Source organism: Balaenoptera borealis (genome assembly GCF_965194805.1).
Source record: "Balaenoptera borealis genome assembly, chromosome: 17".
In the NCBI taxonomy this organism is placed as follows: domain Eukaryota; kingdom Metazoa; phylum Chordata; class Mammalia; order Artiodactyla; family Balaenopteridae; genus Balaenoptera; species Balaenoptera borealis.
The window spans coordinates 61,426,736-61,448,831 of record NC_138876.1 but is presented as its reverse complement, the minus strand read 5'-3'; the positions used below and the strand labels follow the sequence as shown (position 1 = coordinate 61,448,831).

General features: G+C 36.5%; 1 pseudogene across 1 annotated transcript in view; it reads right to left on the bottom strand.

The window, feature by feature from the left end:
* Window positions 1-1,365: 1,365 nt before the first annotated feature.
* The window catches only part of LOC309614629 (3-hydroxyisobutyrate dehydrogenase, mitochondrial pseudogene), a 48,461-nt pseudogene continuing 27,730 nt past the window's right edge, over window positions 1,366-22,096 (bottom strand). The window contains exons 2-3 of the transcript in view: window positions 9,449-9,566; window positions 1,366-7,494 (exon numbers count right to left, since the gene is read on the bottom strand). The product of the transcript in view is annotated as a 3-hydroxyisobutyrate dehydrogenase, mitochondrial pseudogene (transcript). The remainder of the gene's footprint in view (window positions 7,495-9,448; window positions 9,567-22,096) is intronic.

Below are 22,096 nucleotides of genomic sequence, written 5' to 3'. Positions count from 1 at the left end.
CTCCTCATTGTTGACATCCTCTTCAATATCCCCTAGCAGGGTTATTTACTCCAAGTTCTGTTTTACAAAGTTACATTTTTATGATCTATTTATTTAATAGACTATCCCTATTCGATTGTAATGAGTTGTTTATGCATCTCTCACACTCTCTTTTGAGTCCCTCTGGCCTTTATTTTTTCTTTTATCTCTTACCCATAAGCACAGTGCTTGCCCCATAGTACGTGCTCAACATGTTGGCTGAGTGAATAAAGACACCTTTTAGCTCTAATAATTTGTGAAATTTCATTTAAAATGACATCAGATTACCCTTTCTTTCCTAACTTAATTTCTAGTACTATAGAATGTACACTCAGAACACCATCAGTGGCCTACAGAAATAGTGTTCTCACTGGACTTCATGCATATAGTCAACCCCCTTATAACTATCTCTGGCATACAACTGCCAGACATGTTCTTAAAAAAAAAAAAGATGTACCAACCCCTCACCTATTGGAAAACTTCCAGAAGCTCTCCATTCCTTATTGTATCTTTTCTACTTCATTTTTCAAATACCTTCTATCTTACTTAATCTATTCAGAACTGCCTTTTCTACCTTTGGCCTTCATTTTCAATTGCATTCATATCATTATCTGCACTTACCCATAGAACCTAAGCATATTTCAGTTTCTTATGCAAGTTTCCTCACTAGAGGTCAAAGGGGCAAGGACTATTGTGATAAAATATTAAATAAATAGACGATAGGACTTTGTTCTATTGGTCTGGGAAAATTACTACCTGAAACAAAATAATTCTGGGAACTGAAGGGATCAGACCAGTCAGCTTTGTTTACTTCAGACTCAAATCAATGTCTTGTCTTTACCTGAACTCTGGTTACATTTAGAAAAAAGTACTGTAAATACAGTGAATGAGCAAGGCCACTATCTGAGACATGTCTGGGTCCTTAGTATAGTACCTGAGGGAATGGTAAGCGTTGGTCAATGTTTGCTGATTGATGACTCAATAGATCTGGTTAAGCCTCACCATCAGAATTCCAGATTTTTTAACAAGCTTCTCAGTCTTTTCATCCCAAAGAAGAAACTAAAGAAAACCAGATGACAAGAATTTCAAATTGTAAAATATCCTGGTTGTCAAATTTAAATAGGGATATCCTGTGCAATGGAAAGGCTGGCTGGTGCCAATTTCACATTTTGTTCTCTAGTGTCTAGACGAAGCCTGCTCTGCCAGTGAGCTGACAGGTCGAGAGCACTCCAGCTTCCACAGACACCCGAGAACTTTCTATTTTTCAGGGTGTTCCTGCCTTACCTAAGGGAAGGACTATATTCACAATGAAAAGAGTTATGATTAATCACCAGTAGAGAGATTCTTCCACTTTCTGGGTGCCCACATTAAGAGTCTGGTATAGTCAACACTCCCTCTAACATAGATCATGTATTGAAATGAGAAAACTATCACCTAATATGGTCAGAGAGATTAAGGGAGTTGGCCCAGCTGACCCCAGGAGACACCTCTAATTCAAAACCTAAACCATGAACATAGTGGTTGTGATCAAGGAGCCTTACAGCACATAAGAGATTCAAAAAGCATATTAATCCACCTCCGGCAACACTGACAATTTAAAAGAATGATTAACCTTCTCTCCCACTTGATTCAAACTGGCATATGTATTATACCACTCTAAATGCTAGCAGACTCTATGCTTATGGCTTCCATTAGGTAGCACTTAGTATACATGAAAACTTTCTTCAAGAAGTAATTACTTTTGAAACCATAAACATTTCAGTTGGGAAAAGAGAAAAAGAAAGGAGGTGCAAGTAAAGGGAACTAGGAAAAAATAAGAAAATACCCTCAAATATAAACATGTTGATTCAAAAAATAATTTAAAGGGGATTTAAATGATACTAGGTGAGCATTTATTCTGTGTCTGCTTTAAATAAAGCATTCTGTTCTATTTGTTAGGTGTTGTACTTGTTTATTATCTAATGTCTGTTAAAAACCTCTTGAAAGAGATGTATTCATTCTGGTATCCTGAGCACCTATCTGGATGAACAGCACAAGCAATGGGAAGTCATGGGGCATAATGGACCTTGCAAAGCCTCTGGAATCCATCTCTTACTTACGGTCTTTGAGATTCAGGCTCCTCCTCTATGTAGTGTTCATAAAACTTAGTGGAGATAGAACACTAGGGACACAGAAGGTCAAAGTAGGTATTTACTACTACTTTTCAAATATCTTCCTTTAGGAAAACAAATATATTTTATTTGCAATGAGGCTTTCTTGTGGATTTTACTCTTCTAAAGAAGAATATATTTAGTGAACAATTTATTCGTTCGCCTCCCTGTGCTACTTTATTGACAATACTCAGGTAGGGATGGTTTTCTCTCAAGCAGTTACCTCCATGTGATTTGTATTTCAGATCTTCCTAAAAGCACGTTTTCCTGCTCTTTCTTTCCACCCCATCCCAACTCTACTTAAAATAGTGTGATCCTCTATTAAAATGCAAAGAACCCTGGGAAAATAAGGAGAAGCAAAATGTTTGTCATTGCCAGCTCTGTTATGCATATATCAGAGACTAAATTATAACTGATGAAGCCAGAAATGGGACCCATATCTGTCTGACTTCAGAAATCAGAAGTGTAGCTACTACAAGCTGATGAATTGGAACTGAGATCAAGGCCTAGAGTGGAGAGGAGTCTTCTGATCAAAAGGGGAAAGTAAACAAAGGGCAGCGTTTAATTATTTAATAATAAGTAAGAGAATGACTATGGTGTTTTTACAGAACAGGATATAAGATAGTATTGAAATAAAATCCCGCAAAGTGACACAGAAACATAATGCAATCCTCTTAAGCTACAACCCTTCCTAAACCAAACCATACCATTCTCTTCACACAGCCTGGAAAGTCAAAAGAAAGGGGATACTGATCTGCATCACACTGGAATTAGAAGCAGATCTAGATTTAATGAAGTTTTATTTCATGGACTGAAGTTTCCCCAAAAAAAGGGTAAGCTTTTTTCTCAAGAAACATCACTGTGTAATAATCAAGGAGCCAGGGATGGTGGTATTCATTGTTCTAAGTACAGGGATTTGTTTTGCAGAAAGAAGTACCAATCAGAAAGAGAATTGACCAATAATTACTTAACAAAACTGCTTCAGAAGTAGATTTCTAAATCTACTTTTAGACTAATTGATAGTTAGAAAAATCTTACTAAGTTTATTCATTTAGAGGAAATCTGTGCAAGCCTCTGAAACCAAGAGGTATTGTATCAAAAGAGATAAGGTCACTAGACACTTATGCAAGAGCTACTTCTTCCTCAAAGAGCCACCATATAGTCATTTCTGACTATTTCATTACCAAGAAGTAACAATGCATCTTTAGGAAACTAGTAAGAAAGAAAAACATAATAAATAAAATTTTTTGCAGGTGACTCTTTGATCTCATAGGTGTGTGTTAATTTTCCAAAGTTGGGACTGGATCCTGCCTTTAGAAAATGCTCCTTGAAACATCGCATTGAAAATCTTCTCTTTTACTCCTTATTGTAAACACTGTATATGTTTTTAAGAAGACCAATAAAAAGTATGGACTATGAAATTATTTTTCTAGTAGTGAAATTGTGGAGAATACAACTTGCATTTCTACTGTATTCCCGCAAAAAAAGGAAGTTCTTTTCCACAAAGACTCTCATCAATGTTAACTCTGGGAGAGAAGTATTTGTGGTTGTCTCATGCTTTGTGGTGAGAGACTTGCACTTTTTCCCGTGTCTCTATTGTGGGAAACAGGGCACACTTTGGGCTGAGAATTCATGCTGTGGTAGGATAAAAAAGAAACGAAAAATACCCTCATTAACACTGTTCTTTAACAAGTTCAGCGAATGGGCCTCAGGCATTCTAAACAGCAGCAATTAAAAAATAACTTTAAATTTCATACGTTTCTTCCAGTAGGATGAAAAGCTGAGGTATGTTAACTTTAATTTTATGGTTTGGGGGAATACAGAGTTCGATTACTCCCTGTCAAAGCAGAAATCAACCTCTTACAGGGAATAAGTGCTAATTAAGAAAAACAGAGTAAGCATGTCATATTAAGTATATTTGTTTCTTTCCTGTGCACTTTGGCTGCACAAGCTCTAACCACAGTTTCCGGAGCGACCATCAGTGCTCCCTAAGAATGCCAATGCAGTGTTCCATCCAGTTAGTGGGGTGCAGAGACCAGTCAGAATGCTGATGCTTTCCACAAAGGAGATGGGGCTAAGGAGGCAAATGCAATCAGGGAATATTATATCTGTCTTGTGTGCCTGCTACAAAACAATGTCCTCTCAAGACTACTCTACTCCTTCTTTGCTTTATACGTGTATGTGTAAGTTTGTATATGTAAGCTTTACAAGTCTCTAATAAGAGAAAACTGAAAATGCCCAGGAAAAAGACAAAACTGCTTCAACAGAGAAAGGTCTCTCTGTTCCAGGTGAAGAGTTAATAACAGGAAATATCCATCCCCTGAAACTCTATGAAACATGGATGCTTCCAAAATTTACTCAAGGTCTCACTGACCAGGCTATAAGTAATTTTAATTATTATTTCTTATGATTATAGTAGATAAAAAGTCTCAGTAGTATGTTACAAATCTTTAACACTTGTTTACCTTTTTTGTTGATAGCTTTCCCCCTCCCAGGCTCCAGCCAACAGTAGCAGTGACAGATATCCAGATCGTAAGAGGATAGAAGTATAATTGTGCACTGAATATGGAAAGGAAGAACCAGTAATGGTTCCTATATATTCATAACGCGAATCAGCATCAAACTAAGGAATAAGCTTCCCCAAGAATCAGTTGACAGCAAATAGTTGCTTCTCTTAATGAATTGAGGAAACAGCTTTGAAGTTATCCATAGCCACTGCTTCTGAAGCAACCAATAGCTTTGTAACTATTAGTTTACTTGTATTAGATTAATTTATATTAGAGTTTATTTAATGCAATTGCTCACAAATTTTAAACAGTTTCGTAGAGTAGTGTTCTGTATCTGTTTCAATGAAATGCTTTCCTAAGCTCAGTATCAGTGTTTTTATGTTGTGTAAATTATGAAATTACTGTGGAATATCTGGTAAACTTGATAGGAAACCCCAGATGTCAGCACTTTGCTGGGCAAGATTTAAAGTGGCCCACGCCGTTAACCCTCATCAGGAGCAGTATCAGTGCGCTAAGTCATAAGGGCATGCCCAACCATCACATTCACCCAGGATAATGTGAGTGAGAATCAAAGGGCAGTCAGACAGGGACCTCTATGCTCAGATTCCACTGCCAAGAAATGGCCTAAGTCAGCTCTTGTTGTTGAAGAAAATAACCCTTTAGGAATCAGATTGAATCCTATGTTAAGTTTTAGAGGAGGAAGGATACTATTTAAACATGGATGAAATGTGCTTCTTTTTTTTATCAGCATAGAAATGTATTTGAATTCAAAATAATATGGTTATATTTAGCATAGTGTAATAATTATCTAAAGCACATATCATGGCTGGCTCTGAAACAGTTCTAAAGATGTCATTCTTTTGAAGTCAAAAAATATGCAGTAAAAATGTACAAGGCAGCAAAAATATAAAAAAAAAAAACAAGTTTGCTGAGTATCGGAAGTTGTTACAAGAGGGGCACACCAAGATAATGTAACAGAGTCCAAATTACATAACATGCAGCAAGGAGTTCTCTTGCTTTATCAACTCCTAGAAAATAAACCAGTAACCTCAATGCAAGAATATCAACACTGGGTTAACAGGACAAATTTTCTGAGGGACACAAGTAGTAATTCACTATACTTCCCCTTTCTCTAACACCTTTTCTCACACCAATTTCTTTTCTTTCCTCGAGGATAGATTTTATCCTGTTGAAAAAAATTTTGGTTTTATTTGTAAAGTGGAGTAAATAATATCCTGATTGAAGTAGGCAGCGTTTTAGCTGAAGATGCTCAGGAATGAAACTTTTGAAAAAGGCCAGTCAGCCAGCTACTAGCAGTTACCATCAGTGGCTTGCAGAAAAAAAAAAAAAATTACAGATGATATGTTTGCTAAATAGATAAAAAGAATAAGCAGTTTAAAATGGGTGAAAAATCCCAGGATTTATTGTGACCTAGACCAGAGGTCCCTAACCTTTTTGGAACCAGGGACCAGTTTCCTAGAAGCAAATTTTTCCAGGGAGGGGGGGCGGGGTGTGTGAGATTCAGGCGGTAACGTGAGCCATAGGGAGCAGGACATGAAGCTTAGCTGGCTTGCTTGCGACTCACCTCCTGCTGTGCAGCCCAGTTTCTAAGAGGATGCGGACTGGTACCCGTCCGAGGCCAAGGGGTTGCGGACCCCTGACCTAGACACTCAAAAGCAGACAGTTGACCTTTGATTAAGCCCATTTTCCTATGGAGTGAGCTATAAGGGGCTCCAAGACACAGTTTGGTTTCAACAGTGTTCACAGCCAGAGGGCAAACTCAGAATGTCTCCTCCTCTTGTAGAAACTGGAACACGGATGAGAAGTCTTTTTTTTGAGTAGCCCTTCATGCACATCATCCCTGTAGATCTGATGGGCTTGACTGCCCACAAGGATTGGGCTCCTCGTGCTGGTAGCAGAGCCTCATGCTAATCCCAGATCCTTAGCCATGAGTGTTGCTCCGAATCCGCCCTGATAGTAATTAGCAGAGGGAACTCCATCCATCACCCCAGGTACAGGATTATAAGTGTCACTTGACCAACATCGTCCTGAGCTCGTATTTAGGATTTTAGCCAAGAGTTTTGGGTCAAGCCCTAAACTGATTCCCAGATTCATAGCTTCAGCAGTTCCAATCCTACTAATAGCTAACAGCAAGTTTTTGCACATCTTCGAAGCCTGGCCAGTCCCAACAGCTCCACGATGCACCACGTGGGAGCCCACGCACCACAGCAGCTCAACTCCTCCCATCCTAAATGTGAGGTTGCCAGACCGAGCAGTTCCCACACCACCAGAAACAGGGACATCCGTGAAAACTGCTCCCATTTTCTCAACTTCTTTGGCCAATTCTCTCAAAACCATAGGATCAACAGTACTGGAATCTATTAATAGTGAGTCTTTCTTCACTTTTTTTTGAATTCCATTTGCTCCAGAATAAGCTTCTAGCGCATCGATGCATTGTAATAATTCTGTCAGCTTTTTCGGCTACATCTGCTGCGAAAGACACCACCGGCTTCACCTGCATCTAGAAGCTCTTTGCATGCATCAGGGAACACATCATCAATAATGAGTGGCTAGCCATGTTTCATGAGATCTTTTGCCATTGGATTCCCCACGTTGCCTACTCTAATGAATCCAACTGGAGTCTTAGAAGCTATTGACCTAGAACACAACGCTGCAAGGCTGGCCACTGCCGGCTGCTGCGTGCGACTCCTGTACCAGAGGCCGGATGTGGCTCCACGGAGACGTAAGGAGGCTGCCACGCTGCCCCCGCCCCTCCTTCCCACGGTGTCCTCCTCGGCTCCCGGCTCACCCACTGGCTGCTATAGGGTGCGTGGTCCGGAGGGCCGGCTCGGCTGTGGCGATTCTTAATACCTCTTTGTTACTGGGTTACACATACAATTTCACCTGGTGAGCGATTTAACAGAACATTTTTTCCACGGCATTTTTGTGGCACAGCAGATAGAAGTGAGGTCACTATTTCTTTGAAAAACTAAATTAAGCATTTATAGAAAGTCATGATTCATTCTAAAAATATGCTGAGTCAAAGAACATGAAAATTGAAGCGATGGAGGAAGAGTGCTAGACTTCCCTGATGCTCAGCGGGGACCTTTCTTCTGGTGTCAGAACATGGTTGTGTAACTCCTTTAATCCCAGTGGATTTTCCAAAAATTCCAGAATCTTCAGATTTTGGTAGCCCCTGTTTACTGCCTTTGCCCCCCCATGCCAAACCCCGACCCCGACCCCGCACACATTTATTTTTTACCAGTTGTCCTCCGGGGTGTTTTTCTTTATATAGTTATTGCAGCAGTTTGTTAGACTACTGACCCCCAGTGCAAATGCCCCTCCCCCCCAGCCCCGTTTTCTCACCCTGTGTAGTTTCGTTCCACCTTGACCTGGGCTTGGTCATGTGACTTGCTTTTGCCCAATGGCGTATCAAGAGCTGAAGTTTGGCTAGTACTCATGCGTTAGGGCTTGTCCTCATGGAAACCTGCCATGTTAGGAAGCCTGGCTAACCTAGTGGAGACCAGGCACGGGCCACAGCCAGCACCAATGGCCAGACATGTGAGAGCAACCAGCCCCAGTCCAGTAACCAGATGATGGCAGCCTCAGTAGTCGCCTCAGGTGAAAGCAAGATAGATCCACCCAGGAGATCCCAGCCCATTCTGCTGATTCACAGATTGTGAGGAGATCAAGTGCCTGCTGTTTTAAACCACCAAGCTTAGGAGTAGTTCATCACACAGGAAGAGATATAACTATCTTCACTGTTAGATTATCTTCCCATTTCATACCATGTTTCCCCTCAAACGAATGTTCCTTTATCCAAGATTCTAGAAAAGAAATAACAACTGATGAGGCTGATAGAGCCTTAACATTTTTTTAAAGTTTTATAAACTTTTAAAATAACTATGTTAATAAAATCAATATTTATTTTATCACAAAATTCTTTTCTTCAGTCGCCTTAAGAAGTAATGCAGAATTGTACTAAGTTTATAAATTTGGAGGCTCTAAAAATGTGTTATGCCTTGGATTCAAGTCCTAGTGTACTTTACGTGGGCATTCACCTTTGCAAAATGATTCCAGGAAATTTGTGATTTCATTTTAAAACTTTGGCCAAAGGAGTCTTAAGATATTTTACCTGAGAAAAATAATACATTAATTCCACTTTCAGCTATTAAGCCCATGGTTTCCTGTATTTTCTAAATTCCCTATCAGTAAAGAAGACTATGTATAGCATACAAGACTGTCATGATTAGGAAGAAGGTAGTACAGAAAGAGCCCGTCAAATTAGGCATTGCCCAGTCATGTCAATATACTAACGTGGGGAGCCACAGGCAGCTTGAAGTCTGGAAAAAAGATAGATACAATGTAATGATTATCCTAAGGATCGGGATAATGATTCCTATGATTTTGTTTTAAATATTAATGGCAGAGGATTCTGGGGAAATGATGGTGGCTACAGAGAAGATTTTTATCTCTGAATATGCGACCCCTCCCCTAAATACACAACCGCCCACCCCCCCAAAAAAAAGAAAGAAAAGCAAAAGAAAAGCATCTAGGATAGCAAGACCAAAAACCCACAGACAACATCTACAACAAGGTGTCCACATGAACTGCAACATACAGCCAGGTAGGAACAAATCAACAACAGGAAAAAGACCTACATATGTGTATCCCAAGGTGTGTGGGAGGAAGACAAGGGAAGGTCTCTCTCTCTCTTTCAGGAGAGCCAGAGGTTACTATGGTTAAAGAATGCACTGAGATTGAAAAACTCACTGAGAACAGCAGCAGAAACCGGGAGTGAACATTGCAGGCTCCACTTTGCAGCTGAGTGCAAGAACTTTGAAATGTTCTGAGGATGCCAAGTGTTCTGCAGTCTGTGAAACCTTGACACCTATCAAACCAAAGCACCATTCCAGAACAAATCCCCATACTCAACAAGGACAGGAAAGAGGAGGCCTGGCTAAATGGGAATAGGAGGGCAGAGGAGGAAGATCTTAGAAATTTTAAGGTCATTTTTTAAATTATGTCTTGAAAATAATAGAAGATAGTGAGCCCTGGAGTTTTGAAGCTAGAAATTATATTCTGATCTATGTTTCCCTCCTAAAGTGGAAACTTATTTCATTTAAAAATGAGTGACAGAAGAGTATTCCATTCACATCCTGTAGAAAATCAGTGAGAAATAAAAGAAAAAAGAAGGGTGAAAAGAAAGTTCCAGCAAATCCTGAAAGCCTGACAGAAAGACACGTCCACAGAACAAATGAAATTTATTGCCTGATATTTTGAAAAAAGTAAAAGAAATTTTAAAAGGAATAGAAAGTGGTTTTAAGAAAAACATAAAAGAAATTAGAAAAATTCAGAAATGAAGTGATTGGAGAATAAGAAGATTTGAAAATGTGAAAGAATTCAGTAAGTAATTTGTTTTAAAAAAAATCATGTCTCGAAAGAAGGTTACACTAGAAGGAACACAAGTTTGAATAAACACAGTGGATAACGTCTCCTTGGAGAAATAGCTGATTTCAAATGCAGCATGAGAAACGAACAAGATGTTCCTGTTACATCTTGTCATACAAGAGAGCTGGCAAGACTTCAAATACTACTGTGGTTGTGTGGAAAGGACTCAGGAGCCAACTTGAATAGGATCCTTGAACCTAAGAGGGGAAAATCTCTTCATTGATATTTATAACAACCTCACTGAAAACAACAACAAAGAAAGAAAATACCTCATTAGTCATCTTCGGAAGCTACTTTGGAGTCAACCTCTCTCTCCCTTTTTTTTCTTTTTTTGTAAAACTGGTAAATAAAATAAAAGAAGCATTTATTCTTCCTTTCCTAATTAAATTGTAACTCAGGGCAACCAAATAGTTGATGAAATAATATTCTAGCTAGTAAATGAATAATAATCTAATTAGTAGAATATCACCATTTGGTACCCTTAATAAATTAATGGATCTAGACATTGATCATTAATGGCTGCAACGTCACAGTAAGACAGACACTTTATAGTTCCTTTTGGAATTAATCAATATTATCTATGAAGTAAACTTGCCAAAAAATCACACCTGAATTATGTCAGTGCTCTAGATCTATCTACCAACTGACAGTAAATACATGGGCCAAAGTAGCATAATAAATATATAAGCATAAAGGGGATGCAATCAGCATAATCCAGACAGTTGGGAACCCTACTGGATGAATGCTTTGAATTCAATGACAAATACTTGCGAGAAAAATGAGCAAATTGAGTTCTTTTAAACCTACACTTTAAAAGAAATTGTGTTTGGATCAGCAATCAAATAAATAATGGTTATTAAAATAAAAATACTTTTATAGGACAATCAAGGAAACATGAACTGACTGGCTATTTGTTGATATTAAGGAATTATTATTATTTGGGGATGTGTGATAATGACATAGTTGAGCTTAAAAAGGACAGTTCTTGCATTTTAGAAATATGTATACTGACGTTTTCACTGAGAAAAAGAAATCTGGAATTTGCTTTAAAATTGCTGGGGATTATGGTGGTAGTAGTAAGAGAGGGTATAGAGAAAATATATTGGCCTGCAATTGATATTTGATGAGAACAATTGATGAAAGTTTCTACTTCTTTCTTTTTACTTTTGTAGATGTTTGAAATTTTCCATACTAAAACATGTTTTATAAATGTAGATGGCTTGAAATTTGCTCTTCTGAGCTCTCAGGAGGCAAAAAGCCATTCTTAAGTTAGGAGCTTTCTTCTCTAGCCAAGAATTCTAATGATAATTTTGTCCCAACTGGCCAGAGCACTCAGATTGCTCTGAGATCTGTTGGTGAAAAAAAAAAATCAGCACAAACAATAAAGAGGCTCTTTAGTCTTAGAAGAAAACAACAAAGAGTAAAGGCTGGCTCTAGGTCTAGGGCAGTAGTGTAATATCAGTATAAGACAAAATATTAGTTTCTTCCAAAACCCACTTGTTACTACTGCGTATATATTTGCAGCAAAATATCTTTTCTACATTGTCAGCATTAAAGTAAATTTACTATTTAGGTAGCATTTGAATTATCATATACTCAAAGCCTAGAAATAATCTCCTAGGCTGAAATGACATTAAATCTTATTTTGGCCATTGTAGTGTATTCTCCAGTCCTAAAAAGGTGTGAGGAGATCTGCCAATATTAATGCCAGGATTCAAAATGAGTTCTTTAGCTTCCTTCCTTCAGGATCTTCTGCCCTCAGACCTATGTATTTACTTAATGCCTCAGATTATTGTATATGTCACATCTTTCCAACTAGAAGACAAGCTCCTTTAAGGGCAGTAACTAGTCTCATCAACATCGAATTTACCCCAACACCAGTGCTTTCAAAATGTGTGTTGCTTAGTATATGTTTGACCGTAAGAAGTTATAGAAACAATTCTATTCTAACTAAATAATAATGATACTACTACTACTATTTCTACTACTACTGCTAATAAAATGTATGAAATAGAGTATAAATGGGAAAATAAAGATAACACTGGAAATCCCAGACTATCACATGAATTATCCCAAAGCCACTGGCCAATCCGTCGACTGTAAACAGTTACTTGTGAATTGGTCAACATTTAAATGCATACTTGAGAGAAGGGTTAAAACAAATTTTATTACCAAAAACACAATTTTTATACCTACAATTTTTGAGTTCAACTAACCTGTAGTTTTAACAGAAATAAATGAGATCCAAAGTATTCATTCAGGCTCCTAAATGATCCATTCCCCATCTTTCCTTATAAAACAATCAATTATAACTCTAATAATTTGTCAAGGATTCACCAATCTCTACTTCTTTTACTTTCCAAGGTTTGGTATCATTACAAAATCAAGTCCTTCGGCAGAATTTCATAGTTTCAAAATCCCTCCTCAATATTATTCACTGGGATCAAATAATATGAAAATTGGAAAAACACTGGCTATGTGCTGAGAAGTGATCCTTCAGTGATTCACTCGAGGTGCACTAGCATTCAGGCTACACCTGAGGTGGAATTTGGATTCCAAAGTGGACCTTTAAACCACAGCTCATCTTGTCTTGTTAAAACCGTTAGAAATAAACCTGTTGCCTGACCTTTGAGATTCTGCAAAGAGACCATATTTAGATCTTCTGTCTCTTTTAACCTCCCTAGCCCCCTTCTCTACTTTCAGAATAGTGATTCCCAGAGAAGTACAATGAGTTCAAACCGTGTGGTTAAAAGGGTAATTGGTCTGCTCTGCGGCCAAGTTACTCACAGAATAAATAAGTTGGCTTTCACAGTTGTTCGTTTCTTCATGGGCTTTGTTTAGAGGGGTCTCAGCTCAAGCACGCAGCCTGTCAGCAGCCTGAAATAACTGTGGAAATCTAATGGCATATATGTAAAATATGTCTATGAAACCTTTTATTCAATCTTAGATGCATGATTTTACTACTTCTTTAGGCCTGGAAAAGTATATTCAGCTAAAAAAGGACGGAAAAGAAAATTTGCATAGTACCTCACGCCCTAGAACCTTATTTTACTCCTGTTTCATCAGAAAATGATGTATACTGTAAGAAACATTTTTTTTAATTATTTGATCAAATATTTAAGTGTACTAAATCTCTGTATTTATTAAAGCAAATATAGTTACCTTTCTGTCGCTTTCTAAAAGAAAGCAAAAGATACAGTTCTTTTTTCTTAAGACTCAGGGTTTATGGATATTAATTATTACACTATGTTGACACCCAGACATGTTTATAGGAGGCTTCTGAGACATACAGAGCTATTTATTCCCATACTAAATGGCACTTCTTTTTCCTCTGCCTTCTGCTTGTATTTTTTCTGTTGCGATTATATCCTACTGAGGCTGCTACATGTCTTTGTTTGATTTGAGGTTCTAAAGGTAAGACTGTATATTCTCCACTTTACAGAATAATAATGGGTTTTATGACTGTTTGCCTTCAGAAGCCTCCTTTTCCACTCATTCTCATTTCATATCTATGGTGAGGTGTCTAAAACAGATGAGTTAGCTCTGAACTAGTGATATATAAATCAATTATTATTTCATTCATATTCAAAGCGGCTCCTCCTAAAATAGTGGCCTTCCTGCCTGTGGGATGTAGTCTAATCTACTGCCTGGATCTACACCCACCAACATCCATATTTTGTCTATCGTTACCTTGGACACTTGTAGGAACTGACTGAGTTTCTGTTTCTATAGTGTCCATTGACAGACAAATAGATAAAGAAAATATGGCACATATGTAGAATGGAATGTTATTCAGCCTTAAAAAATAAAGGAATCTTGCCATTTGCAACAACTTGGATGAACCTTGAGGGCATTATGCTAAGTGAAATAAGTCAGAGAGAAAAAGACAAACACTGCATAATCTCACTTTTACGTGTAATCTAAAAAAGCTGCACTCACAGACACTGAGTAGAATGGTGGCCATCAAGGGCTGGGGAGTGGAGGAAATGGGGAGTTGTTCGTCAAAGGGTATAACCTTCCAGTTATAAGATGAATAAATCCTGGAAGTTTGATGTACAGCATGGTGACTGTAGTTAACAACACTCTGTTGCATACTCAAAAGTTTCTGAGATAGTAGATCTTACATGTTCTCATCACACACACACACACAAAAGGTAATTAATTGTGTAAGGTCATGGATGCGTTAACTAACCTTATTGTGGTAATCATTTTGCAATGTATACATGTATCAAATTATGATGTTGTACACCTTAAACTTATACAGTGTTATATGTCAGTTATATCTCAATAAAACTGGAAAGAAGAAAAAGATTCAAATGGAGAAGGGTGAGGCTGGTAGAAAAAAGCCACTGCCTTGAGCAGTACCGAGATGGGCGGAAAGCCATGGGCCTCTATTAGCACTGCTGGGTAGGCTCTGTTCCCACGTGTGGGGAGGGGGTAGGACAGCACAGCTGTGATCCTTATTGCAGACCCCAGGCAGCCTCAGGCAACTTTTGAGAGTTAGATGCTGAAAACCAATAAATGAAATTATAAGGAAGAATTACCTAAATGCCTTTATTCTACTTCTGGTCCTCTTGGCAACTTTTTCCATTTAAAAGCTGCGCCCTGCAGTTCTCAAAGCAGGAACATTAACATGGATCAGAAGTTTCCAAACTTGTCATCATCGACCCCTACACCAAAAGAAAAGTTGAAATTTTATGACCCCTAGTATATGAAGCATCTTGTGTGTTTTTAATATTTATCAAGAGAACATTTAACAGTTACCTACTATGTGCCAAGAGAAAATAAAAATAAGACACAGACTTTAAATGTAGACTTTGTTCCAGTATTATTCTTCCTTTTGACTTCAGTATAAGAGCTATTGAGCTATTTGGTGTTCCAGTAAGGGGATAAGCAGGCGATTACAGAATCCTATGATCTCTTCCCAAAGTTTGCAACTATAGGGTTGGTCCTAGAATTGCTCAATAACTTTGTATTTTGATTTAAGGGGAAACTAAAAGAACTTCCTGTCCCAAAGTAACTCTGCTTTGTGGAGACTGGAGGTGCCCTGCAATTGACTCAAGATACTGTTTATTTGTTTAAACAGTTAAATGAGTAGTTTCTATTTAACAGGTGAGCACAAATTTTCACAACAGTACCTACCCCATGACATAGCTCAGACGAAAACTCTGAGAGAAAGGAAAACTATATGGGCAAAAAGTCCAGGCTCCATCCACTGTACATGGGATATTGATAGGCTTGTAAAACTTACAGAGGTACCTAGGGGTACCTAGGAACTCTGGGTGTTTAGTATACAGATCAGCAAAGGATGGTGGAAAATAAGACGACACCAGGTCAGGGGACAAATTAAGTAGGTGAAGCTGGTCCTTTATATTCTTTTCCCTTCTGATATACCACTGCTCTTTCCTGTCCAGAATCTGTTCTGTATCCTCAGCAGGCCTACACACATACACACACACACACACACACACATACACACAGAGATACGTGTGTAGCACACAAACATGCACGCATGCATTCATGTACACATACATGGAGTCCCCAGTCTTCTCAGTTAAAATTCAGCTTGTAGTAACTAAAGAAAATGTATAATGCCCTATATTTTATCGATTTTAAAAATACTTGCACTTTAATAGAAAACTTTTAATGTCTGAAAATCCTTTCTGACAAAGGAAGTTATTTCTGATATTGGAGGTTGACAGTTTCACAGAGAAAACCTCAGGAGCACAGAGACATGCCTGACCCTCTCCCCACGCACCATCTGGGGAGAATTCACAAACACATAGGCTCAATCCCTCTGCTAAGTCAAAATCAAGTTTACCAACATCATTATTTCACAAAGAATATCCTACCTCATGTTAGGCATTCACATGTATTTTATTTGTTGAAGAGAGGAAGAAGATATAAAGGAGGGAATCATCCGAAATTACAGAGTACAGCATTTAAGTCAATATAGATATTTAAATTTAAGGTAAAATTAAATTATAATTTGAAATTATATGTGGAGTTTTATTTCCTAAAGAATATTTTGGAAAGTTCAACTCCTATTTTAACTTATATTTTCAGAGAAGGTATTTCATCCAAATGAAGAATATCTTCAATTATTGTTCTTTTATTGCAAGCAAAATAGGATTTATATTTCTTTTCATGAAATATGGTTGTTTGACAACAGAAGAAAAAATATTTTATATTTTTAGAAACAACAGTCAGGCTACTGATATTCTTAATTAGTTTTAATAAATCTGAATGCTTCTTATCATCTACTCTTTAGCTTGTACCTGAGGAGTTGAATACCTCAGGGAAGATATGTACGCCAGACCTGTAAATATGCAGTTCACAGAGCCCACCACCAGAGGGCAATAAAGAAGTAAAATCTTGAAGCCATGTAGTGAAAATAGTGGGGAGTTTAAATAAAAGCAACATTTCACAGTATGCTTTTCTGACCAATGTTATATATAATAACTTAATGGATTATATGTACATGGATTCTGAAAAGTCAGCAGCACACTTCACTGGTCAATTTCCATGATAAGGGGAAGGTAATTTGAGTGTGGAAAAACAGTATACTTACATCTTAAAATTCCACCCCTACAGAATCTACTCACTATTGAAAAATGGTAAGAATAATAGCTTTCTGTGCCTCAGTGACCAGTTAACATTTTCAAGAGTAGAATTTATCTTCCTATGATGCTCAAATGCACAGGAAAAATGCATATCTAGGACAATGGATAAACTCTATATGACATGTGAAAATAATTATTTAAATGGAAAAAGTATAAGATCTACAAGGAACAGTTTTATATGCATTAGTGTGGATATATACATAAAGAGGCTCTAAGAAACATAAAAATCACTTCCAGGAAGTAATTTTAGGTAGAAGAGAATTAACATGGATGAGGAAGAAAAGAGAGTTGGTTTTTAAAATAGTTTCATTTACTTGTTTTTTCTGTTTGTTTATTTATTTGTTTTATTTATTTGGTCTTTGGAATATAAGTAAACAGTGGCTTTCAGATCAGTATCCCAGTGGAACAAAGGGACTGAGGCCTATAGTGGAGCCCAGCCATTGTTTGACTATCTTGTAATAATACTGGTGAAATACAACCAAATCATTTGAACTACAAGCATCCTCTCTGACAATAATCTTAAGACATCAACATTATATATAAAAGAAAGTAAAGAGAGAGTACTGTTTTCTTTACAGAGAAAATACAGATTCTGGATCAAATCAATAATGTCAGCAAACCTCATGGGTATAAAATATTCTGCTGCCTATCATTTAGAACATGCCTCTAGAAGAGGGAAACTGGGTGATAATTTCCCCAGATTTTATATTTAATTCAAATATTTTAGATAAGAGGCATCTCTAGTAAAACATTGTATTATTGATTTTTTCCAATATGATAGCTCACAGGAGTTCCTCTTTCCTTCTCAAATACATATGGGGAAATGGAGGTTGGTGTGGATTAGAGGAACTATCTAAATAGAGCATAGTAATCAACAGTTTGTTTTTTAAAAATAGAAATTTCTATTTAAATTGTTTCCAGAGACAGAAACACACAGAGACAATTCCATGTGACAACAGTGGAAGAGACCAGAGTGATGCAGCTGCAAAATCAAAAAATGCCAACACCAGTGATTGATGGCCACCACCAGAAGCTGGTTAAGACAAAGAAGGATCCTCCCCTTGAGGCGTCAGAAAGAACATGGCCCTCTCAACACTTTGAGTTTGAACTTCTGGCCTCTAGAGCTGTGATAAAATAAATTTCTGTTCTTTTAAGCTAACAAGTTTGTGGTTCTTGTTATGGTAGCCCTAGAGATGACAGTATTTGATTCCTGAGATGGCAACTGTATTTTGACTATGTAATGACTATTCCAAGATGATAAACAGACACAAAGATAAAGGCACAACTGATACTAAGCCCAGTTCTTTTTATTCCCAGAATAATAAATGATTTTTAAATTAATTTAGACCTCTTTGTCTAACCCCTCTGCTTTTCAAAAGAGTATGTGGGACCAATCAAGTATTAGTATGTTATACTTTTATTTTAATTCATCTCAAATTATTTCTAATTCTCCTTATGAGTTCTTACTTGACCCATGAATTATTTAGGAATATATTGTTTAATTTCCATTTGTGATTTTCAACAGATTTCTTTCTGTTAACGATTTCTTATTGCATTCTGTTGTCATCTGAGAGCACTCTTTGTATTGTTTATATCCTTTTAAATGTACTGAAATTTGGTTTATGGCCTAGCATATAGTATATCCATGTGCATTTGGAAAGAATGTATATTCTGATGCTGTTGGGTGGAATGTTTTATAGATGGCTGTTAGGTCTAGTTGATTGATAATGTTGTTCAAGTTTTTTATTTTCTTGTTGATTTTCTGTCTGTTCTGCTATTGAAAGAAGGGTATTAAAGTATCCAACTATTATTGTAGAACTGTCTGTTCCTCTTTTCCATTGTGTCGATTTTGCTTCATTATATTTTGAAGTTCTGTTAGGTGCATATAAGTTTATAATTATTATACATTCTAGATGGAATAATCATTTTATCACTTTAAAATGTCTTTGTCTCTAGTAAAAATTTTCATCTTAAAATATATTTTTTCCTGATATTTTCTTAGCCACTCCAGTTTTGTTGTTGTTGTTTTGTTTTGTTGTTACTGTCATGGTATATCTATTCCAACCCTTTTACACTTCACCTATATATTTTCTTGACTCTAAAGTGGGTCACTTGTAGGCAGCGTATGTTTGGATCATGTTTTTCAATTTTTTATCCAGTCTGAAATTTCTGTCTTTAGATGGAATGTTTAGCCTTTTTATATTAAATATAATTAATATTTAATTTTGTAATTTTTATATTAAGTGTAATTCATGTAGGATTTATGTCCAACATTTGTGATTTATTTTCCAAGAGTCACATTTTTTTTCCTAATTCCTCTTCCTCTATTACTGACTCATTTGTTGTTGTTGTTGTTAAAGAGATATTTTTTAGTGTACAATTTCAATCCCCTTATCTTTTACTGTATTTTTGAATTATATTCTTAATGCTTGCTCTAAGGATTACAAATAACATCTTAAATATAAGCATCTAGTTTTGATTAATTTCATAGTATAAAAAACTTTTCTCCTCCTTTACATTGCCCTCCTTTGTGTTGTTACTGATATAAAAATTACATCTTTATACATTATATGCCTATAAACAGTTATAATGATTACTTTATGTAGGTGCCTTTTAAATCAGATAGAAAAAAAGTTAGAATAAAATACATTTATATTATTTTTTATATTTACCTCTGCAGTTACCTTTCTTGATGTTCTTTATCTCTTCATATGGATTTAAGTTACTGACTTATGCTTTTATTTTTGTCTGAAAGGCTCACTTTAGTAGTTCTTGTAGCACAAGTCTGATAGGAAAAAATTCTCTTAAGTTTTTAATAAAAGTATTGAAATTTTCATGCCATCCTTCTGCAATGGCCATGGTAATCTCTGCATCATTCCAACTCTAGTAGATATGTTGCCAAAGTGAGCATTTAGTATCTACTCTTATATGGTACAAATTTTAAAGTGTTAAAGATTATGAAGTTATAGACACAGGTTTATTTGTTTAGAGACCATTTCAAGAGCATATTTGGGCAATGCTAATAATGGCACTGCCAATTCAGTGCTACCATGTAGCAAGATAAAATAGATGAACTTCAAGTCATGATATTTTTTCCTGATACATAAGGTTAAGGTTAATTATCAGTTGTCACATTTTTTCCAGTATTTATTAGTTAGCTTTTAACTTAGCATAAGTGAAATGAAAGGATGGTAAGTTTTGCATTAATTCCTGACCCAAAACACAGAACTTTTGAAGATGAAAGTCCATTAGCAGAGCTTTGTGTTTCCTGTGAAAAATAAATCTATCCCACCCCCTGAAAAATTCATGAATATTTTACTAATTGTATGTTCAGGAAGCTATTCTAGCCTTCTATTTTTTTTTAGAAAAAACACTATTTAGAAGTATTTATTTCCTTCATGTAGTAGCAATATACATGTTATTTAGAAAATTTATAGTGAATTTTGGTTTGCTCATCTTCTGAAAAACTCCTAAGAAAACACATACTTCTGAGAATTTCAGCCTTATTTCTACGTAAGTTATCTAATCTATAAAACATTATGCATGCTTTGGATAATCATCTAAATAATTACTATTCTAGCCTTTTAAATGGTTTCAGTGCACACATAATTTTCTCTACCCACACCCCCATTTTTCCCAGTTAAATTGATTAAGTGATATTTTTTCTTCTGTCCCTTATTATATTTAGGTATGTTTAGGCCTCCTCTTCTGAACTCATTTCCTGGTAACAAAGAAGTAAGGCACAGATGCTGATTCTGACTCCCAGGGAAGTTTAGGCTCTGGCATGCTGGACTAGGTAGGGCCTAGCATCACCCTGTTTATGTGGAATATGTGGAACTGGTGAGCTTCTAAACATCTCAAAGAGACATTTAACAAGACTGAAGGTTCTGGAGAGAGAATGTATTTTATTGCCATCATTTTAATTTCACCATATGTCTAGATAATTCATGCTCTTGGTGCAAAATTCAAAAGTAACAGTAGTGGATGAAAAGTAATTCTTTTATACAGTTTTCCTGAAGCCACCCATTTCCCCCTCCTAGAGGTAATCATTTTTACCAGTTTCTTTTATATTTTTCAAGGGCAGTTTAGGCATATATTAACATGTGCTATATAGAGGATAATTCCTCTTATTAGGGTAAATTTGTGTGCTTTTTTTTTTTTTTTCTGAATTGTAGTATGCAGGAACCTGAAGTCTCTGGCTAAGAGGAGAGTTAAAAAGAGAGAAGCTAGCTTCAGTATGATCTTTATTATCTCCTCATTCTCTCTTATCCAAATATCATCTTTGCATCTCATCAGTAAAAGTGAGATTCATTGGTTTTGACTGTGCTGATCTGCTCATTCAGGGAAAAGGATGGTGTGGCTCTGGGGTTCTGAACTATATGGATCTACACATTCATGAACATGCTGAAATCCTGTCTGGGTTTTTCTATGCTTTGGGTACAGCAGTCATGCTGCTCTCTGCCTTTTAATATCATCTTGGGGATTCGCTTTACCTCTCTCCTTAATTGAATCTCTTGTTTTCTGTGTCCCATATTTTCCTCATTTTTAGTTTGCTATCTCATATTTGTTGAACATACAGTACAGTTGCTTTGCGAGAAACAGTATGTAGTAAGCATATTTTTTGAGATTGTGCACATATCCAAGTCTTTATTCTAACCTTTGCTTAAATAATAGAAGTATAGAACTCTAGGTTAGATATCATTTTCCTTCAGAATATTGACTATATGAATCCATCAATCTACCTTTCAGCATTGTTGTTGAGTATTCTGAAGCAATTATGACTCTTAATGATATATGTATGTGTCTTTTTTAAAATTTCTCTCTTCTTGTGAGTAAATGGAACCGTATATTTGTTCCTAAGGGTTGTTCCTAACTTCACAATGATATGCTTAATTTAATCTGTTATCTTGGGTATTTGGTAGATCCTTTCCATTATGACATTTATGTTCTTTGTGTTAGGAAATCCACTTCCAAAACTCCTCCTTCTAAAAGTTTTCTCTGATATGTCCTTCTGGAACTCATATTATTCAGATATTGCATCTCTTGAATGGGCTTTCCAATTTTCTCTCTTTTTTTCCACCTATCTGTTTTTTTGTTCTATATCATATAGATTTTCCAAATTCATCTTCCAGATCTTCTATTTTTTTCTGCTTATTCTCTAGTGTGTTTATAATGCTTTCAGAAAGAAGCTTAAGGGTTGAAATAGGGATGCCTAGAAGCACTAGCACATAGGGCAAAGGGCTGGGAACTGTGATACACATTCATCTATATTTGTTTAGATTTCATGAAAGGTGCTTAGCACATAATAGACTCTCAATAAATAAATGGTTGTGGAATAAATAAGTAG